This window comes from Belonocnema kinseyi, chromosome 4 (assembly GCF_010883055.1).
Source record: "Belonocnema kinseyi isolate 2016_QV_RU_SX_M_011 chromosome 4, B_treatae_v1, whole genome shotgun sequence".
Lineage (NCBI taxonomy): Eukaryota > Metazoa > Arthropoda > Insecta > Hymenoptera > Cynipidae > Belonocnema > Belonocnema kinseyi.
The window spans coordinates 25,693,540-25,699,847 of record NC_046660.1 but is presented as its reverse complement, the minus strand read 5'-3'; positions in this window follow the sequence as shown (position 1 = coordinate 25,699,847).

Below are 6,308 nucleotides of genomic sequence, written 5' to 3'. Positions count from 1 at the left end.
AGGGAGCTCTTCTTAATATTTTGACACCAAAATCATGTCGATACACCTTACCGACTGCGAGTAAAGCCACCCACGCTTTAACTTGACAGACTGTAATTTAAACATAAGCGTTGCGTCTTAAGCTTAGCAGTGTCTTCTAGAGATAAGCGGAAACATGCAGAGTGATGTAGCGGAAGCGTTAAACAAGCTTAAAAAGTACATCGATACGCTAACAGCTTTGCTTGATGAGTTTCGCAAGGATTAGCAACGTACCCGAAAGAGTGCAATGGATGATCATAAAAGGATTAATTCTTAAGCGGAGAAAGTGAACACTATTCACAAGAACGTGGAGCCGATCGATTGTATGACTAGAGCAAACAATAGAATCATTTTCAACTTGAAGGATGACGAAGAAAGCAACAGGAACCTCTCTAAAACAATAAGAGAAGTTTTGCAGAAGGCTATGCTTAAAATCTCTGAAATAGTCATAGCAGGCGCATATCAGCTAGGCAAACTGAAAGCTAAACGCCCCGTCATAGTTTGATTTGTTGCGTTGCGATGGGTAACAATGGTAATTGAATTTATGATACAGGAGCTTATAGTTGCAAGCGATCGTACGACGTGAAAAAGGGAGCAGAGAGGAAATTAATTCTCCAATCAAAGAAGCCATTCCATAAGCCGGTAAATGCGACGGTGATGGTTAGAATAATGTTTGTCAGGTCAAAATCTGATGAATTTATTGTGCATATGAGATGAAAACACAAATTAGCGAGGACAGATCTGAGTTTGGACGACATGAATGACAGTTTGATAAATGTGATAACGGGGGCAGTAGAGATCTTAGAAATGAAAAAAAGCTTTAGAACAACAGTGACATTGTTCACAGGTATAATATGTGGTTTTAAGGGGAATCTCATAAGGTAAAACGTAGTATGGGAAAAGCTTTTAAGAAAATGGCGTAAAGAGGATATCAAAGGCTTAAGCAACGAAAAGTTTTTACAACTCAAACGTGCATAAAAAACGTTGATAAAATATAAACGAAGGGCTTAAGAAAAATCAGCATCAATGCAGCTAGCAGTTGAGAGTAATTCAGTACCTTTCTATTTAATTGAAAATGCAAAGCGTTGGAGAAACCTAAAAGCTAACGCTATCGATAATAAAACCTGGGAAGCTCATCTTCGTGACATTTTCCCGATCTATAATCAGTATTGAAGCTTGATAATGAGCAAGCCCAAATACGCGTTACAGCTGGAAGCGGGAGTGCTTCCGTTGTCCAGTGTCACACTTTCCAGAACACTGTCTTTGATTTATAAAGTTGGTAGAATGGAAAATACGCTGTTTCCAAGACAGAGTTTGTTATGGCTGATAGTGTTGGCACGCGCAAGGGGTGGCGGGAATATCCATAATTGGTCCGATTGTAAGTATAGCAGAAATATCCGTCGAATTACTTAATAAATATTAAAGAAAGCAACTGCAAAAGAAAAAGATGCAGGACGAAATCGAAAAGCTTGGTCATCTGGCCTCATCTCAAACGAATTATCGCTTAATTAATGATTTTAGCATTCATTGCAAGACAATAAGGCTGGGTCATTAGAGGTGCCAATTTCCGTTCAGGGAAAGTGTCGGATGGTGCGATGAGGAAATAGAACAGTTTCATTATTATTTGTTTGAGTCTCTGAAGTTCAGCATTACTAGGTTTAAATGTTTCCCGAAGTCTCAGGAAGGAGGTAACCCTGAACCGTTTTGGAAGGGAATAACGTCAACCACCGCGCTATCCGAATCTTAGAAATATGTAAGTTTGTGCGGAGAACTGTTGCAAATTAGACTACGTGGAGGAAGACACATGTATAACAATGAAAAGCTAGAGACCTTAGGTAACTATTGGCGAGAGAATGCATTTGATTCCGTCAAAAAAAAAAAATATCTAACTTTTCATAGAGTTATCAATGTTAAAGACAAAAAATTTCTACCAGTTGTGAGTACCCCTGGAAAATGGGAAAATATTAAGTAAAACGCTACTAAATATGAAGAAAAGAAAATTTATTCATTTTCAAGGCGTTAAGTGGCTTAAAGAGCAACGAAAAGTAGCAAAAAAGCCCTCAGAGCAGAAATAAATAAAATGAACATGAAAATAAAAATTAAATTATTTATCGTCTGCATCTAAATCCCAATGTTTGCAGGTAATATAGCCGGCATTCTGCCATGTAGCTATCAAAAAAGTTGTCGAAATTTTCTCCACATCGTCGTGTGAAAGTTTTTATATCTTTACATTTTAGTCATTTACGATAATAAGGTAGGGGACCTCCGATATTTGACAGTTTGTTAGCTAAACACACGCTTTCAGCGAAAAAAAATTAGGTGCCCACAACCTGTAAAATGTTGGTGCCCACAACTGGGAAATTCAGAGCTGTCAAAAAGTGAGCAGCGTTGGTGCTAATATTTTTGTCAAACCGAAATAAAATCCCAAAATGTATTGAATTTTCTATAGAAATGTACATTGTACTAACCATTTAGCAACAATTCACTTTAATTTCTCGCAAACTCTTCTCATTGTCAAAAGTTATGCAGGGGTGCCCACAACCGGATAATGCCCACAACTGGTTAAGTTGCCCTACCAGTAATAGTGTTTATTCATTTTTTGTAAATTCTTACAATTTTCTACATGTCTAACATATGCTTCCTTCTATAAAAAAGGAATATTTTAATGTCGGTGATTTGGGTATCATGTAACGAAACTTGTTTAACAAGACGTGGCTGAAAATATTTAAATAAAGAATTTAACATATGTTAGAAGAGGGGGTCCAGACTATTTTGCTGAAATTTGTTACCTGGGGATGGGGAGGGGTTCAAAATTAGGGAAAAAATACATTACTTAATTTATGGATACCTCCTTAATAAATAGTTATGTAATTTAGAAAAATACAATTAGAATCCAGATTGCGTCCAACAAATTTTCATTTGCAGAAAGTTTATGTATCTTTTTAAACTAATTTGGATATACATATTATAGTATTATATTCACCAATAGCATTAAGGATGACCGTCAAATTAAAGACCAGAGTGTAAATGATCCTCATTTTTAATAAATATGGAAAAAACGGATTAAAGACTAAAGGAAGATATTGGTTAGCAGTATATCCGATGAGTTTTCAAGCGTTTTATCAAATTGTTTTTGTATCGTATCTTAATCATTATCTTAGAAATAAAAGGCTCTTAAAAAAAATCTTATTCATATGAGACATTTATATTTATATTCCATAAATCTGTTCAGGAAATTCAGTCACACTTACCAAAGCTAGTAAAAATATAAAACAATCAAAATAAAATGTCTTGAATATTTTTTTGAAGGTGACTGCTAGGTTTAAAGACAAGGATAGTTGTTTTTTTAATCTTGTAGACGTAAAACTTATCTTATAACACCCTTGTGGGTAGACATACTATTGAAAAGAGTATCTGCTTCCTAATAAAATGTGTTTATCAATTTTTTCTAAAGCCTTTACTATTTAGATAATTATTACCTGTTAACCGAGCATTGTTAAATAAAAAATTATTACTAAAGCAATTGAACCCCAAGAAGGAAAGTGAGCTATGTTACTTTTAACAAAGATGTACTTGATACTGGATATTGTTGGATCCATAATTTATTTAGCTACAATAATAAACAGTGAAAAAATTGGCCCTTTTCTTTCTTTTAAATATTGTAGGCCAAAATAGACTAAGTTCAAGAGGTTTGTCGACTCAGTTCCGCGATTTTTCGCTTAATATATTTTCCATCACTTTAATTTTTTTGTAATAATGTATGAAGAAAGATTCGTATTTTAAAATCCACAGCAACATTTTGTGGCCAACTAAATTCTTTAGCCAAAAGTATCTAATACGTAATGGACTCTCGGCAGCAGAATGAGACGTGGAAGGAGAACTTTTGTCAGGAGAGCTTTTTTCAGAAGAATTAGAAGATTGACCACAAGGAATATCAATACTAGGTTCACTATTAGGTAGGCTACGGAACTGTGTACTAAACTCTGCAAGAAAAAAGAGGATTACATTTTTTTAAGTTTTAGTGGTTACACCTCCTAAAAATAACGTAGTGGTCACAATTAGTCTAATAGACCCCACGCCATTTGGACCAGTTGATATTTGTGTTCTTTTTTATGTACGGACTCAAACCTTGTATTGTAATATAGCTTAAAACTTCCTCCTTTTAAAACCCTGATTTTTTTCTCATTTAAAAAGTTTTTTATGTCATTAACACGCGAGAACAAAAATTCACAAGAAGTTGGACTTTTGCATAAAAATATTTGTAAATATTTTAATTTTTTTTGGAAAAAGTATATTTAATTTGCAGTTTAAAGTGACCAATTCACATGAAACTCGTAAAAACAAATACTGTTCCACGTCACAATTGGGTGCTCTGCCGCTCCTCGTCGAGTTTCATCACTGTAGGACCCTAGGTTTGTTTTACGAAGTTTTCAGGACAGCCAAAGACAGATTTAAATGCGTAACAAAATTCAGAAATGTGAACGAAAATTATGAAAATGGTTGTAGCAAATTTCTTAGATTCTAAGCTATAAATTGCTATCAAATTTTTGTCAACATTCATGTGAGCTAATATTAAAACGTTAATAATAAGAAGTGTTGCTTTGTCAAGATGCAATTATCTAAATAATTATCAGGGAAATAATGTAAATACAAGTTCTTAACAATGAATATACTGAAAATTAAAGAAAACGTTTTTAATTCAGGTTGCGTTTTTATTAAGAAAAATGTTGGGTTTTATGGAATGATTTTCCAACAATCGAAAATGCTATTGATTCAGGTGATTTTTTTTTGCCTCAAAATTTCGATTTTATATCGCAATAAGATGTTCTAATGTTACAGGTTTAGAATGAATCAGCTTTGAACTTGCAATTCATAGATTTATAATTCAAAGTTCTACAAATGTTTACAAGTTTCAAATAGAAAATTTTAAGTTTTTAGAATGCAAAATTGGAAATTTTTTTAATTTGATGATGATTGTATAATTTTTAATGCTTCTCGAAGGGAATTATGGTTTACGTGTTTTAGGTATCGTTTAACGAAACCTGTTTAACAAGACACTGCAAAAAATATGTTTAAAAAAGTATGTAACATATGCCAGAAAGAGGGCGTTCAGACTATTTTGTTACAACTTGTTACATGGAAATTGGGAAGGGTAACAAATTAAGAATTATATATGTTATTTAATTTATGGATAGCCCCTTAAAAATAGGTATGTAGTTTATTTGCTCAATGTATTTTCTTGTTATGAATTTCTTAAAAATTGCGTATTAATGGGGAATATTCTCCTGATTCCATTTTTTGTAACACAAACATTCGAGAATCACCTCGAAATAAATTCAGATAAAATTCCTGTTTACATTGGACAGACTCACGTGTAATTAGGAAAAAAGCATTTAGAAGAAAGATTAGGTACCAAAAATTTTAATTTGCAAAAAGTTCATACCAGGGGGTGTTAGTTGAAGTTTGCCGGTTTTACTCATAGATGTCGCTAGAGATATGTATACATTTCTATGGACAATAACCTTCAAAAATAAACAATTCCATTCTGCCAAAATATGGCATCATAGTTGTTTACCTCAGTGAATATGTCGAGTTTCGTTCTAAGTAAATCGCATTTGCGGCATTCGTTGTTTTGCTTTTTATCATCAAAAGAAAAAAGCAGTTGAAGCTCATCGATGGCTGGTAGAAACTTATGGTGATCATGCTCCAGTGATTGGAACATGTGAGACATGGTTTCGTTAATTTGAAAGTGAAAAATTTCGAATTAACAGACAACGAACATCCTGGTGCAGCGAAAAAGTTCGAAGACGAGGAATTGCAGGCGTTATTGGATGAAGACCCAACCCAATCGCAACAATAATTGGCACAAACACTAAATGTGACAAGAGGAGTAATTTGCCAAAGTTTTAAGGCCATGGAAAAAATCCAAAAGTATGAGAAATGGGTACCACACCAACTGAACGATAGACAAATGGAAAATCGAAAAATCATTTGTGAAATTCTGCTTGAACGGTTCGAAAGGAAATCTTTTCTGCATCGAATTGTCACGGGGGACGATAAATGGATGTATTTCGAAAACCCGCCGCGGAGAAAATCATGGCTTTCACCTGGTGGGGTCGGCCCATCGACTCCAAGGCCAAATCGCTTCGGCCGTAAGACAATGCTCTGTGATTGGTGGGACCAGTGTGGTGTGGTATACCAGGTGTATACATATGAAACCGGTATTTTTTCAAGAAAAAAACACATTTATTTCAAGAGAATGATAACAAATATTTTATTCAAAGTATGCG